We start from the raw sequence: 16480 nt of genomic DNA, 5'->3' as shown, positions 1-16480 counted from the left end.
GTCATGCAAAAATCCCAGGAGGAGAAGGGTCCCGCAGGGTCCCCCAGGCACAGAGAGCTGCCCTGCCCCTGTGAGAGCATCTCTCACACCCTCAGACCATAAACAAATGGTGACTTATTCACGGGTGCCACCACAGCCCCTCCTTTGAATGTGCCACACATCCAGCGCCCTGCTCAGCTGCACCCGGGGTCACCCATGTGCGCGCCCTGACACCATGAGAAGGGTTTCCCCTTGGCATGGAGGGAAAAGGTTAATGAAGCAAAAGGGCCTGGCCCAAAGCGTGCGGGTGTCCTGGGGGTTAAAAGGCCCTTGGCTGCTCCTATAGCAGGAAGCCACTTTGGTAAGGAAATGAATTGGAATATTTATGTTCCTATCTCATATTACTGAGGTCCGGGGCACTTGTGATCACTAAAGAGCCTGAGAAAAAGCCATTGACCCGTCCCTTACCCTCTAACTCCCTCCCAGGGACCCCCAGTGTCCTGTTAAGTCCTTTAACTGGCAGAAATCTTCCTTCCAGCCTCAGCAGGGTCCGTACCGCAGCCCAGAGTGGGCCTCAGCATCGACGAGAGCTGCTGTGCCCCTGCCCACAGCCCAGGTCCCCAGTGCCCCGGTTTTGGGGGGTGGGCAGGTGCCGAACTGCCACAAGTGAACCCGGGGACAAGGATGAGCCGGGGGAGCAACGCGGGAGCATCCCTGGGCAAAGGGGGTGGTGGAGGGACCCGGGAGAGCCCTGATCCTGCCTGCACCTCTGCAAACAGAGACCATTTATTCCACGGGTTTTCCTTTCAAAACAGTTCACCAAGATTTTTTTATTTAGCGGATGGAAACCAATTGCATTAGTACAGACTACCCTTGATTTTATTAAGCCGAACACTCCCTCCATCAGTGAAACGCAGTTATTTCAGCAGCATAGCCAAGAAGGAAGGTGAATACTTCTGGGGTTCAGGGTTGAAAAGCAGAAACAGCTGCTCCAGGGCAGCCATCCTGGAGCTGTGCAGGCAGCAAGGCCAGGCTGGGGGCTGAGCCGAGCTCTTTCAGACCTGCCTGCAGCCGTGGGTGCTGCTCAGGGCGCACTGAATGGCTGCAATTATTCAAGTGCTGAACATTCCCCACTGGAAATTACAGTATTCAAAGGTGAAGGAGGACTTGAGCACAAAAGCTTTCATTCTCAGGGGTGGTGTAAGGCCAGGAGAAGAGCTGGGACAAAAGCTACCAGGAGGAACAAGGAGGGTTTTGCCCTCATGAACAGGAGGCAGAAATGGAACCGAGGGCTGTGACCAGCTCTGAGGAGCCAACAGGCAGCAGCATGGGGCAAGCCCCTCTGCACCTCCTCAGAGGACTTGGGGAACAAAGCAGGACTGTGCAGCTGCCCGCCCGCGCAGGAATGCACCTTCCGAGGAGCTGGAAATGCCACGTTCGCAGCGGGAACACAACACGGCACAGGCTGGCTGTGCCCGGCAGAGATGCTGAGGTCCTGCTGCAGCCCCACGGGTGTTTCCCCGGGCGTGTAGGCTCTGCTCCTCCTTTACAGTCACCCTCATCCTTTTGGCTGCTTCCAGCAATGCTCCTGACCTGTCCCCTTCAACCACCACCCCCTCAGCCAACCTCCCCAGTCACCATCTCCCCCCAGTCACCATCTCCCCCCAGTCACCATCTCCCCCCAGTCAGTAACCGGATCAAACACACAGGTGTCACCAACAAGGCAGGAACATGCCTGCTGATGATTAATCCCGTAAGTGAGCTGTATTTACAGACACCAGCTCTTCCCCAGAGCCTGGCCGAGGGCCCTCAAGCTGTCATATCACCTTACAGCTCGTCCTGACGTGCGGGCAGCTGCCAGACACCGTGTCCTCCACCCACAGCCCTTACACCGGGCAGCCTCCGCTGTGGCTCTCCCAGAGCAGGTCCTTACGCCAGTTATCAGCCCAAACCCAGAGATAAATCTCCCAAGAAGACTCAGTGTAGGTAGTTAAGCTGCTCTGCTTCTCCCAGACACAGACTTGGAACACATCTGGTTCCCACGTTCTGCAAAACGCCTTTGACATTTCATTTCAAACCCCAAGCGCTTTGGCAGCAGTGACGGAGCAAAGCGGCAGCAGATCTGACATTTCATCCCCGAGCCATCTGATGTACAACCTTTAGACGAGACCACAGCACAGGACAGCTTGGAAAAATGGGAGGGGATCAAGAAAGGTAGAGCAGTTCTTCAAAACCTTATATAAAAGTGCAAACAAGGCTATCTGGAAGTCTGCCCCTCTCAGTAGCACTGGATTTGCTTTTGCAAAAACACTGTAATGGGTTTTCCTTGCCCTGTGCTCCCTTAGACCCTAATTACACGTGAGGAATCACAGGAAGGAGGAGATCGTTACCCCTCCTCTACACTCCCTTAACAAATCACATCACTACAGCATAACTGAGCTCATGTCTGAGAAATCTGATTTTTTGATGACTGCCCACCTGCAATTCCTTCAGAAATCTTCACAAAGAAATATCTTTTACTGGACTAGTCTGCAGGCATCATGTGCGTCTTGCAAGGATTTTCCAAAAGGGCAAACCAAGTATCACAAATCCACATTTTCAGCCAGTTTTCCAAAGGAAAAAACCCTCCCCGCACCAGCTGGCTTTCAGCTAGTTACTGCCAATAACTCCTCAACCCATTTCAAATCCAGCTGGGGAACCCTGTGCCTCTGCCACAGACATTCAATTCCTCCAAGTTTAGTGAAAATGTCTTGTCAGGGAGCTTCCACCTTATGGGATGGACATTCATCCAGGAGACTGATGCACAGACTTTGTTAGTTATGCCATTAAAATCAAGCCAGCCCCAGGGCCCTGGGTACATCCCCCTGCACCCACCCACCACCCCAACCCAGGCAGGCTGGACACCTTCACTCCCCCTTCCTCCCTCAGACCCCCCCACCAGCGTTTTAAAGGGGTTTATTTCCCAACGGAAGCAGTTGGCCATCCAAAGTTAATGGTCTACGTGTCTCCCGCCACCCGCCTGTCACATTTTCGTGGCCCTGTTCTCACTGCCTGTCCTCAGATGTGAAATACTGACAGCCTTCGACGACAGACAGCACGTTTTAGCCTGATATAGCAGAGATGCTGTGAAATCACACGTTATTTATTACCCTGAGCTCACAAGAAGGGAAACACCATTCTCTGGTATTTCACAGCAATGCCTTTGCAAGTTTGCCAGCACGTTTTCACATTAGTCTGCATAAAATTCTCACCCTTTGCAAAATGGGCATTAATATTGCCGGCACAGTCACTCCATCTGCCTTTTGAGCCCCCTCCAAGACAGTAATAAGTTAATCGGTAGAAGCATTTGGCTTGTACATAATGAAGTTGGCACAAAACCAGCTTTTAACCTTCAGGACCAAGTACAGGATGCAGGATAGGGATTACTTGTTTACTATGTTTAAAAAAATAATAATATTAAAAGGGATGTCTATGCATATTAAAAGCCCAGGCTGTTGCTTCGTGTTTTAAGAGACTCAAACTGAAGGCAAAGGCAGCAAAGCTGCGCCCAGCATCCTGGTGTGGAGTTTGTCCCGCGGGTTTCACTGGAGAGGAGCTGCCCGGCAAATCTGCTGTCACTGACACCCACACTGAGCCAAGCAGCATTTCTGGCCCTGGCTGTAAAAATGGGAAGGCAAAAGCAACCAGTTCGTGCCCTGAGAAGGTGCAGACGGGCACAGGAATAGCGTAGGTACCAGCGATAAGCAAGCAACGGGAAGGAAAAAAAAAAAAACAAAAACAAACCAGCTGCAGGAGTGACCATTGCTTGTGATCTCCGGCTGTGCAAGATCAATCCCCGGACTACAAGTAGTATTTAGCTGGGAGGTCAGTTTGAGCCAGGGGATGCACGAGCTAAGGACCGTTATCATTTCCGACATCCCACAGGCTGGAAAATGTGAAACCCGTGTCCTACAAACCCTTGCGAATACAAATCTCTTGCTGACGAGCAAGAGAAAGCTTCGCTAGATAAATAATGGAGTTTAAAGACAAGCAGGAAACAAAGGAAAGGAAAACTTCAAAATCTAACTCTTCCGCTGTCTCCCACCTAATCTCAAATTCAGCCAGGCAGCTTTGCATCATGGGGGTGCACTGCTGCAAACGTTAAATGCAAAATATTTTTGTAAAAGCCGTTAAAACGCTGTAGCTGACAGAAGGGTTTGGGAACAAAGGGCTGGATCAGCAATTTCCTCGAGTTCTGTATGCCAAAGTTTGAACTGAGATCTGGCTTTGGTTTTCTAGTTAAAAAAAAAAAAAAGCCAAACATTTTCCCCTGACAGTACTGAGGGAGAGGAGAAACGATCCCACAGTAAAACCTGAGCTCACCTCTGGCCGGAGCTGCAGAGGGAGCATCGGGGCGGCTGGTGCTCAGCATCGCTCGGCCAAAGCACCCCAACACTGCCCGACTCCGAGCCACGCTGCTGGCCCCGGCCCCGGCCACGCTCCAGCCGGGCAGGCTGCCTGCCCTGCCTGCACCCCTGCCTGAATAGTGCTGGGGAGGAACCAGCGCTCAGCCAGGCACCGGGCTCAGGGCACGATGGCTCCCAGGGCTTTTCAAAAAAAAAAAAGAACCCAACTGTTCCAAAGCTCCTTCCCTTGAATTCACCCAGGACAGAATATAGAAATGCAGAGCATGTTCCACGCTGGCTAAAGCGATATGGAAAATAGTAAATGTTTTTCAAATGGTTTTTGAGTGAGTTTGCTTTCCCTTTCTTTTCTAGCACGAACTGCTGATGTTTTCCAAGCAACATTATTCTTACGCTGAAGGAACTATTCTAGCTTGGCATTTGTGTGGTGGCTTTAAGAGTGGAACAGAACCCAAGGGAAAGCTACACCCTAACTCTGATTTTTAAAAAAATAGAGTAAATTTGAATTTAACCAAAATACACGCAGTGAACCACGAGAAGCCGGATCACTGTAAAAGAGTAAAAAAAAAAAAGCAATACACCAGTTCCAAATTTTTTAATATTCAGTGTAGTGCTGGCTGCAAGGTCCCCAGCCTGCTGCTCTTGCTTGCCCTCAAGAGCCAGTATGCACCTGTACCAATGCTTGTGGCTGTTGGGCTTGAAGGTTAAGCCTGGTTTCTTCCACACTACCACATTATTACACCCTCAAATCCCACCGAGAGCTAACAGCACTGGAGAGCCTAACCCATTTAGACATTCCACCACTTTAAGCTTTTGCTAGAAATGTTGATAAGGCGAGCATATGCTTACAAGATAGCTACGTTAAAAAATAAAAAAAAAAAATCATCTCTCCCCAGAGATATTTTCACAGCTCATTTATTAAGCCCCCTCAAAGAACATGGGGGGGGGGGAGGAGCCAGCTTCAATTGTTTTTAAGCTATAAGAAGCGACCAGAGTTCCGCTTTGCCTTCCAGCCTTGCTACTAGTTTCACTCCTAACAAGCTGCGCTTCAAGGTGATTGCCCTTAGCACACGAGCAGCTTTATTTCAAACCCTGCGTGAACAAAGGGAGAGCTAGCCACAAGTCTGATCACTTCTGGGCTGATCCTGCGTCCCCCAGCTGCACCTTTAAACCCAGTTCAACCAAACTCGGGAGTTAAACTCGAATTTAGGGATGGGATTTTTATGCTCGTTGGCAGACCAGCCCATGCTCAGTACTACAATATGGTAAAGCAACACCCTCCCCATCAGAAGGGGTCAAGGGGCTTCTGCTAATGAGCTTTGGCTTGGTTCCAAGCAGGACAACTTCTTTTCTCTTGCCTGAATGTATATATAAAGGCAACAACAGCATTTTCCGGGTGCTCTTGTCAGAGGAAGAGTCTTTCTGCCTGGCTGCAGGAAGAAGGTGGGTGGGTGGCTGCAAAGGCAACTGCTACCTGGACAGCAGGCAGGGCCGGAGTGTTTATCACCCTCTGAGAAGGAAATGCATTTGTAAAAACTCACCTGAAACGTTGCTTTTACAAATGCAGCCAGAGGAATCGGGTCCGTACCATTTCGGAGGTGGGAAGATGCCCAAACCCTATTCCCCTGCGGACCTTGGCCCCCGCTCACTTGGCAAGTGCTTCCCGAAGTAACTTGCAAGCCTGTCAGAACCAAACCCATTGAAGCAGCTTGATAAAGCCAGAATTTTTTTATTTTTTTTTCACTGCTCATAAAAGGCTCCTTTTTATGATCTTACAATTACAAACAGCTGTTTATTTTGCTAGTTAGCTCTTTTAAAGCGTTCTTTCCAACGCATAATGAAAAGTGTCAGAGATTTTCCAGGAATTTTCAGAGCAGAGAAAGTTTGGCACTCTGTTATTTGAGAATCACTGAAAGGGTGCAATTAGCTTAAGAACAAGCATCTATTCTGGGTGGCAACCTCAGGATCCTTCCTCTGGCATCCAAACAGGCAGCATGTGACAAGTGGATGCCAAGCAGCCGAGAGCCTCCCTCCCGCTCAGGCATGCATACAATTCCATAATATCTGCCTCCCAGCCTCGCTCATAGCTCAGAAAGCTGGTCAGAACCTGCAGGCATCTGTAACCCTTTGTATGCTTCGCATCGTTTGAGAAAGCCGCAGAGTTTTGGGAAACAGGAGCAAACCCAACGCAAGGCGCAGCCGGATCCTCCCTGCCCGGCGCAGGAATTGGAGCTCTCACCTCTCCTGCTTGCAGTGTTTTCTACAGTTGTGAGACGAGGATTAAATTAGTGGCATCAAATCAAATCAGTCCCTCATCCACCCCAACAGGTTTCCACCATCAAAATCTCAAAGAACGCAAGACAGATGAGCTTTGAGGTTTGGAAAAAAATGAGGATCTCCCTGAAGCCTGCAGGATCGAAACCTGCCCGAGAGCACGTGGGCAGGCACGAAAAACCATTTAGGCTTTAGAGTGTCACTGAGTGTCACACATCAAGATGAGAGCAGGATGGTTTGGAGCAGCAGACCCCCTTGCAGGATGCCAGAGCCCTTTTTGGGGGTTGCGAGCCCCCCGCGCTCTCCCCAGCCGCTCGCTCACGTCCCCCGGGAGCTCAGCGCTCGTGCGTGGCCATAGCAACCCGTGTTCATGCGCAGAAACGCCTGTCAGAGAGAAAAAGGGGGAGAAGTCGCTCCCCAGCTCAAAAAATTATTCATGAGAAATTAGTGAGAGCTACAACAAGCCCTCTGAAGCGTGCTCCCCCCCAGGCCCTGCCTGGGAGCAGGCAGGCAGAGGAGGAGGACCTTCCTCCTCTCCTTCCTCTCCACTCCCCTTGGCAAAAGGCTGTTAATTTAATATTAAAAACGGAAAAAAAAAGCCCTTTCTTGCACTGTCAGTTCTGAAGCACCAGTCTGAGTGCTTTTTTTTGTTGCTGTTGTTCTTAATTAGAAGAAAAAAACCTTCTTGAAGGGGAGTCTCTGAGCAGTTGGCAGAGAGGCCCGTCACCCATCGCTGCTTTCAGACCCCCTCTCCTACTCCTCTAGTTCAGCTCCCACCGCAGCCTCAGCCATGAGTTGCTCACATCAGAGATTTCTGACCCCATTTGGATGGGGGTAAATTTATTATTTTTTTTTTCTTAAAACTCCAAATGCCAAACCTGATCTTGCACCAAAAGATAACTTGAGGCTGTGGATAGGGATGCCGCAATGCTGTGGGGAGAGGGGCAGCCTTGAACCCATCCCTCTGCCCCCAGACACCCGCAGTCTTTTGCTTATTTTAAACTCAGCCTTTTGCTGCACCCACGTGCAGTCTGGCCAGCAAGGGGCAAGAGAAATCCCTTTACTGACAGCAAAACCGACATGAAAAAGAAAATACACAGCCAGGATATATAAGGTGACTCCATTAACGGACCACGTTCTGCCACAATTACGTGATGGTTGAGAAATCAGAAACCTTCTCACCGTTCTCACCCACCAGAGCTCAATCGGCGTTTCCCACTGGGAAGTGCAGCCAGTTACCCCATGGTTTGGGAACTGCTTCCCCATTTCCCTCCGGAGCGGGCAGAGGGTTCACTTGAACCATGGCAGGAGGGTCAAAACTTCCCCGAGGCCCCACTGCTCCCCCCAGGAATTTATTAACCACCCAACCGCCTCGTTTCAGCCATTTTATGCTCATTATTTTCTGTAGAGTTTTATGCAAATCCTCCCTACAGAGAGAGGCGCATGGAAATGTCTTTGCCATACTCGGAGCGCCGGCAGAGCAATCCGCTCGTCACTCAGCCTCTGGACACGCTGGGGACGTCAGGACCATCCTGCGGGTCACTGCTGGGATGCAGGTGGGCTCGCCACGCATGATGCTCTTTCCACCAGTTCCCAGCAAACTGGCTGCTAGATATTACACGGTGATTAACGGCTCTCATTGCATCTCCACCACCGCAGCCCAGCGAGGAGCCTGGGGGGGTTCGTTTTGACTTTCCTTTCAACGCTGGGACTGTACAGCACAATTATGGCTATGGAAGGAAAGATGCCAAGGCAACGGGAGGAGGAGTACAAAAGGCAGCAAAACGGAAAATTTACCCAGAAAATTTAGTTTCTGCTTTTCTGAATTCAGGTGCTTCACGGGCAGGAGAGAGGCTGAGACTTGAGCTACATGCTGGGGGGGGGGCTGGCCTGCAGGCAACGCTGGGCCCCTGAGAGAGGGTCCCCCGCAACAGATGTCTGGTGAAGCACGTTCTGAAAACAAACCAGCGACACCGAGACACAGTTGTTGCTAGCAGAGCTTTTTGGATAGGTTTCCCCGTCAAGCTTTTGAGAGGTTTTCATTTTAATCAGATCAAATTACAGCGACAGACAGGTACGACTGATGTGTGTAACTCGACAGAGCATCTCCAGAGCAACACGGCTGCAATTACACTCAAACCATCTGACCACACGCAGCCTGTGTTGAAACCTGGAGTGGCTCAGAGAGCAGCTTTCCTCCCGGCAGCACGGGCAGGGCTGGGGGGGGAACGGCTGAATTTGTGTTCTGGGATGTGCCGGCATTGCTGGTGGGCAATGGAGATGCAATATTCTCCTTGGCCCACACAGCTCACACGTCTGCCTGGACGATGGAGGAGAGCAGGGAGGCAGATTTCCAGGTCACCAGCTTGTATGTGCCTTTTGCATTCCTCCAAAGCACGAAGCCAGCCCAAGTGGGCTGCGCTCTCCTCCGTGCGTGGAGCTTTCTAGGGTCTCAAGAGCCAAAGCATCTCAGTGCAAGGAGGGTTCGGGCAAAGCAGAGCAGACAAAGCCTGCCATTAAATAGTAATGAAAACGCCCAGCACAGTTTGTGGAAGACGACACTAATCACCTCCCCAAGGAGTTCACCTCCATCATCTCCATCTCCTCATGCCCAGAGGCTTCAGGGTGCTCTAAAGCCTCCTGCCACCGCCTTGGGGCTGCCCGTAGTGGGAGGGACGTGGTCTGCTCCCCCTGCTTGATGGTTGCCCTGAGGGAGCATCTATAGGTGCTCCGCAGTAACCCCCTTCCCACACCAGCCCGGATCCAAACAAACCCACAGCCCAAGGGAGCAGGAGGCTACAATCAGCTTACACCCAGATTACAGCAGAGCCACCACCTCCTTTTGCAAGAAAAAGCTTTTTAATAACCCAAGAAGTCCGGATAGCACTTTTAGATCTTGCCCTAAAGCTCTCTGGATTTAAACAGAAGCATCCCAATTAAATCCAAAGGTACATATGTTTCTGATGAATGCTGGTATTTACACCACCGCCTCCCCCCTGCAGAGGGACGGGCTGTTTCCATCCAGGCACAGCAGCAGCAGCGTTATTCAGCTCTGTCTTGGTGACAAGCTGCCCCAAGAGCAGGAATTAATGGGTCAGGTGCCCACGACATCCCTGCCTGACTTGGAAAAGCACAGAAAGCAAGAAAGTCAAAAGACACACTGCAGTGATAGAGATCAAAACCCAGTTAACTTGCCCCAGGCAGCATCCAGCCACGGCAAAATGAGGCAACTGAAGAGCCAAGGGGGGGTCCAGGTGCTGGTGGCTGGTCTCGGCACACGCAGGACAGAGCTACCGGCAGGTCACAGCCCCAAGGTGACTCACGTTGTGCCCTTGGGACACGCCGGCCAGCCCTCAGCAGGACGCAGCAGCCGACTTTCCTGCCCATCCTACTGCAAACATCTCACAAGGTCCAAGGCTTTCACAGAAAATCACCTCCACCGCCACCTTGCCATGAGTTCCTCCACAGGCAGAGCGCTGCCTACCTTTGCCTTTCCCATCTAAGACAGTTTTTCCCCTCCGGAGCTCGGGTTAAGGTTCTCCATCTCCTCTATCCCAAACACAACCTGTGCCCACGTGTCGGGGAGGATGCGCTAAGCCCGGAGCCCTGCAGCTCCAGCATCCCCCGGCCCCGACACAGACCCGACCTGCCCAGAAATCACCGGGCTGCTGCCCAGACCCTTTCCCCATCCTCCCACCGACACAGGGCTGCGTTCCCTCCAGCCCACCCATCCCCACGGGCCGGTGAAGGAGAGAAGGCACAATAGCCATTATTAAGAACTCCAACTTTCTTTTCCCTTCCCTCCCTGCTCTTGATAGATTTTGCTTCATGAATAATGCAGGAGCTGTGGTGCAGGACACTGCCCACTCTGTCCCCCACCGGTCCCCGAGCCAGCAGGGAGTGGGGTCGAGTGCCAGCCAGGGCCTGTCCCCGTGTCCTGGGTGCCAGCGCTGCCGGTACAAGAGGGTTTTGCTCCCAGATGCAGCTTCCTTTTGTTCCAGCCCCGCTGGCAGCAGCGTTGGGACTGACCCTCACATCATGCAGCAAAGCTGCCGAGGAGGCAGAGCAGAGATCTCACCGACACCAGAGCTAGCCCGTGGATGGAAACTTCTAAGCCATGGATTTCTAAGTATTTCACCAATGTTTCAGCACAATTTTCCCCCTCTCCAGCAGCAGCGTGTCCATTTTACAGCTATGGAAACTGAGGCAATAAAGGTGAGGAGTTGCAGGGAGCCTCATTTTCTGCCACGCTCATTTGAGAGACTCTCAGATTGCTTACGTACCAAATTAAAGTGCAGGAAGATGATTTCATTAAAGCCCCCTTCCCCTTTGTCCTGTTGCCACCGTTCTGATATGCCCCAAACACAAACTCTGCCAAGAATGTTATCTATTGCGACGCACAAGATGGAGCCTGAGAAGTGTGAACCCCTCCAGTTCAAGCAAGAGAAGCCAAGAAGGAGGTTGGCCCATGTTTGAGAGGACACACTTCGGACAGCTCAGGCTTTTCTGCCCTTCTACCAGCTGGGGTGGGGGGGAAAAAAAAAAAAAAAAAATTCACTTTGAGCTCCCAGATCCTGGTCTTGCGATGCAGAAGGCACAAAGCACACTGCAGAACCAAGCTCCAAATATCTCTTAAACCCTGCCTGCTCCCCAACCAGCCTCTGTGCCTGGTGCCGCATGCCGGGAGAGGCAGGACTTCCCCCCACCCCCAAACCCCCATCCTCCCCGCCACGGGCTAAGGAGGCACGAGCAAGGGCTCAACCGCAGCGGAGCACAAGCGAACAGAGCGAAGCAGCTGCCTCCTCCTCCTCCTCCCAAACCCGCGTGGCTCCGACCGTTCTGCTGAATCACTTACTGCATTGCCGGCACCGCTGGTGGGACCTTCACCAAACCTTGCGAGGCTCACGCCCGAGACGCAGCGCCCAGCAGCATCAGCTGCGGGTTTAACTCCTGGATTGCAGCACACCAAAGGCATTCAGAACCAAGGAGAGGATAATGACCTCCCAGCAGGTTTCAGCCGAGCCTGAACTGTCCTGCCCTGCATATAATTAACTGCATCTCCAACAGCGAAATGCTTTGCTGCCAACCAGACTCTAGCTGCCAGGAAAGAAACACCCTCCCCATGAGGGTGGCTGCTGGGGCGCAGAGGTACCCGGGCACAGCCGAGAAGCGGGGTGACTCCCAGCGTGGGGGAGAGGCAGACGCGTCTCCGCTCATTCCCACGCGCCGCCAGCGTGGGCTGAGCAGTCAGACGTGAACAGGTTTTCCTCATCGTGTCCCCTGTGGTGCGGTAAAGATGACTCAGAGCATGGGGCGGGGGGGGGCAAGGCAAGGTAAAATAGAGGGTGAGGAAAAAGGCAGAGAGCGAGAGGCAAAGGGAGCGAAGATGCCGACACGGGGTCCTGGAGCCAGGGAGCACGCGGTCGTTTGCAGCTCTGCAACGAGAGCCAAAGGCTGCAGCAAACCCTGTACCAAGCGGGCATTAGTTCCCATTGCAGGGCACTTCTTTGCCCAGTAACACCAGTATGGATGCACCAGCCCCCCATCATCACACAGGGCCTTTAACAGCACCGTGCTTGCGGGAAGGGAGAGCTCGCTGGCATGGCACGGGCTGTGGCACCCCCAGAGCCCCCCCGAAGGGAGTGGGATGGGACAGGGGGGACAGCCTGTACAGGGACAGAGGGACACAGGGATTTTTCCTTCTTGAACAAAGATGCAGGAGATCTCCTCCCAGAAATGCTTCCCTGGGCCAAAGACAGCTTATCCCAGAGCTGCTTGGGACTGAGGAGCGAGGGGAGAGCTCCTCCAGGGTCCTGGGTCAGCCTTCCCCTCCAGATGACTCGACACTTTCTGATCCATAAGGGCTGAAGTGATTCTGCATTCCAGTTCTGATGTGAAGAAAATCCCCAAAGCCCGAACCTCAGACCCTTTTCAGGTTCACTCGCCCCGGTGGTACATCCCGTGTTCTACTATTTTATCCGAAGCGAGACACAGCTTTTAAAGAGCCAGCCACAAAACACTGAGGAGAGGTGATTTAATTAAAATGGGCACAGTCTGCATATGTATCCCGGTTCCACTGGTAATTAGGAAACAGATGGGGGAAGGAAGGGAGAGAGACAGGAATCTTTGTTAGGTTAATTGTTTGAAGTCGCTAAATGAAATATAGGTGGCCTGATTTCCTTGGAGGATCGTACGCAAACTTCAGGATAGACTTTTGCAGAGAATAAAGGAGGGAGTTTCCCAGCGAAGGACGGGAGAAGATTACGACTAATCAGGCAAGAACAGAAGTGATAAACCCAAGGAAAAAACAAAGCTCCCCTTTGTAGCTTCAAATGAGGAATCGACCAATCTGATCCACAACTTCATTACCATCTTATTAAAATGCTATTTCCATTTCCCTGATTAAACGGGTGGAACTAGAGAGGTCTTGTGGTCTTGGCTGTTCTCCAGGGAGGCGGCGCTTCGGTGCCAAGAGGTCTAAGCCCTGGGGCAGGGCAGGTAACACCTTTTTGAGCAGCACTTCAGTTCTCCTGCTTCCCAAGGTGCCCTCCAAGGACACACCTTCCTCCCTGCTCAGATGTACCCAGAACCGGATATTTCAGAGCAAACGCAGCAACACGTCCCTTGTTTTCTGGCTCCCGTCTCCCAAGTGTTTGGTGTTAATGCTCACTGGATGCTGTATGCCAAGGGGTATGTTCTTATCTCCACCAACGAGAGCACACAGTTCCCCCTCCCCACAGTGCTGCAAAATTTACCCTTTAGTAGCAATTACCACTCTAATAACTTTAAGCCTCAAACAACTGATCAGAAGGTTATTTGTGACAGCTAATTTAACCACAAACACAATGCACCTCAGCCTCCATAAACCCCCAAATCCTTTCTCCCCTACGAAAGGGCATCGTAACCACCACAAACTGATTTCGACTCTGCTGTCTGTGGTTCTCATTAATTATCTTGGCAACTGCTCTGGGTTAAAGAGCCTCGCTGATCCGGATTACTGAGATTGGGCAATGCCCAACGGGTAACCCAGCAAGCCCAAACAGATTTCAAACCACTAGGAAATTAGAGTGGAGCTGAAAGGGAGAAGGATAAGAGGTCCAACGCAATGGGACAATGAGAGCAGGACCAAGCCTTGGGATGTGAAACCATAAGCCACATTCCTACCAACTCATTAGTTACCACTCCCTGTTTTCCCCTGCCCTCAGGCAATGCCTTCCTGCTATCTGGTGAAATTAAAACATGATCCAGCCTCTTGAGGAATAAACATTAAAGAGATACAAGTAAGATCTGAGCTTAGAAGCTGAGTTACTTTTAATTTGCAAAGACTGCCTAATGCAGATCCTCAGCTGATCCATCACGGGACCAAAGAGACTAAACGTGGCGCAGGGCTAAGCCTGAGAAGGGGCGACCGGAGCAGAGGGCTGTGGAAACCAGCATCACTCCCCCTGCGCCGAGCAGCCCCTTGGGTGGCTCGGCCCGCTCTGTCACCGCAGAGGAAGAGGATGAGGCTGATCGGCCACGTCTGGAGGGGAGGCAACAGCAGCCGCTGCAAAACGCCACCGTCGGCTGCACCGCTCGCCCCAGACCCTCCGTGTTTCTCACTGCCTGAAGGGTTTATCATTGCAGAACTGGTCCTCCCGCGAGGATGTCAGACTTAACAGAGCTACGGGATCTTGCCAGGTGCCCTGAATCGCTAGGTCTGGCCTTGCCGTTGTGCTCAGCTTGGTGAGGCCACAGCTTCGCCCTTTCCCCGTGCAGAAGCAGGGCAGGTTTGGCTCTGTCTGCCCCTCTGCGGGGCTGCGACTGCCCAGGGCTGCAGTACATGTGTGTAGCATCTCCTGGTGATGCCCCCAGGACTTTACCCCAACCCTGGAGACGGAGCCACCAAACCTCTGCTGATAACCCTCGCTCCTGACCTTTACACCTTGGCGTACGCCGCCGAGCCCAACTGATGCACAGCGCACATTAGCACCATCATCCTCACGGTGCAGAAGCCGCCCGAGAGATCTGCTCTCCGCATGACTCCAGACAGCAGCAGGACGCTGCCAGCACTGCAGTCTGAAAAATTTCCCATCGTAGTGGATGCTGTCTGCTTAGTGATGGACAGCCCAGACAGCGCGTTACAGAGGTGCGGAGGAAGAGATGCAAAGCCTGGCAGGAGGCGATGGCCTCAGTCATGCCACAGAAAGCAGTGGCAGGTGGTCAGAAGCGCGGCTGGTTGCCAGCAAAAATTCAGCCCTGCTTGAAGATGAATGAAGTCACCGGGGATTAACTCAGTCCAATATCTCTATTGCTTTAACTTGGGGACAGCACAAGCTGCAGGCCTGGGAGATAGGGAATAATGAGGATGAATAAAGGCTCCCCAGGGAAGATAAGCCATGTTCTCTTTTCAGGACCCTTGAAATCCCATTGATTGCTTACAGGCTTACACTGAGCAAGGAGAGTCCACTGGAGCTGGTTCTTCTTTCCCCCCAGAGAAGCCTGAAGAGCCTTTTAGAACTGGTCATGTTTCAGGGATAATTAGTTACTGGGGAGGGAACGATTTTTTTCATGGGGTGGAGGCCCACAAGTCAGCAGTGATGGCAGAGAAGATCCTGAGCTCCTGCAGCTCAGGCTTGCTGCTTTATCAGGGACTAAACATGCCCAGGGCAGCAGCTAGAAAGCAACTCTAACTTAGCATAAAGCTATTTATTACAGAAGATGCACTTCTTGTTCCCTGAAACGGCAGCGTGCAAGAGCGAACATAGTGCTGCCTTCTGCTTGATCAGCCCTGCAAACCTCCGGCACGGTCACACAGAACCCGTCCGACAATCCTGCAAAGTTTCTGGCCAGAATAAACTAACCAGATCTCTCTTCTGCCTTTGTCCCAAAGGAAACTGCAGAGGAAAAGCAGTTGGTTTCTTGCAGCGTTTGTACTTGGTGCAGCTTCTGAGCGTTATATATAACAGTATACATCCCGTTCGCTGCCCCTCTTCACGGGGGGAGGCAGGACTTCAGACAAGCTGTTGCCCATGCAGACAGCAGGACATTTTGCTGTCATGCAGAATTGCTCCTCTTCATCTTGAAAGCTTACAGGCTGCCATAACGCCGAGTGAGAAGGAAGGGGGAGGAATAGTGTGAAATCCAGGAATTCACATCCATGTAGCAAATCACCTCTCCTGCCTCAGCTCCTCTCCAGGAGGAAGATGCCTTTTATCTGCCTGCTTAACACTCGAGGTTGCAGTCTAAAAAACCCTCCAGAAGCCCCATTTAACAGTTCAGTGCACCTTCAACTTGCTCTTAAAACGTTGCTATTCTGCTAAACCAGGATCCCAGCTGTAGCTGTATCCTCATTTCAGCCATCTTTTCTAGCTCAGAAACTCACCACAAAACCTCTAACCACATCCCACACACCCCCCTCGGCTCCCATCCAGAAGGCTCAGGGGCAGGGCAGGACCAAAAGGCACCTGGGGACGGGGTTTCAGACACAGCCACAGCCCAGATGTGTGCAGAGATGCCAAGGAGATGGTCAGAGCAGCAGGACAAAGCCCACGCTGTGTTACCACAAGGGTTCGGGTCCATGCTGCTCCCTCCCTGCTATAGCACAGGGCTATAATTAGCCACAAGCACACGCCGATGGCAACCCAACTCCAAAAGCTTTTCTTTTGCCCTCTGGAGCCCCACACTGAAGACAACTACGGATTTGTCACAGATTGTGATTCAGAAATAGAAAGACGGTGGCACACATCGCTCCGAGCGGCGCGGGGTCCCTCAGCACCAGCACAATTAGGATTTTAGTCAGGTGTCAGATTCACTTGCCCGACACCAGGACTGTGCTACCTCCA

At 52.0% G+C, this 16480-nt stretch overlaps 1 protein-coding gene across 22 annotated transcripts in view; it reads right to left on the bottom strand.

The window, feature by feature from the left end:
- NFASC (neurofascin) overlaps positions 1 to 16480 on the bottom strand; it is a 96461-nt gene that overhangs the window by 68993 nt on the left and 10988 nt on the right. Inside the window, exon 1 of one of the 22 annotated variants that reach the window (XM_074925447.1) lies at positions 11512 to 11608. The exons of the other annotated variants lie outside the window; for them this stretch is intronic. The gene's annotated coding sequence lies outside the window, so the exon portion shown is untranslated. Of the gene's footprint in view, positions 1 to 11511; positions 11609 to 16480 lie in introns of those variants that run through there. 22 annotated transcript variants of the gene reach the window in all.

This window comes from Athene noctua, chromosome 23 (genome assembly GCF_965140245.1).
Source record: "Athene noctua chromosome 23, bAthNoc1.hap1.1, whole genome shotgun sequence".
NCBI lineage: Eukaryota > Metazoa > Chordata > Aves > Strigiformes > Strigidae > Athene > Athene noctua.
This window is presented reverse-complemented; position numbering and strand designations above follow the sequence as displayed.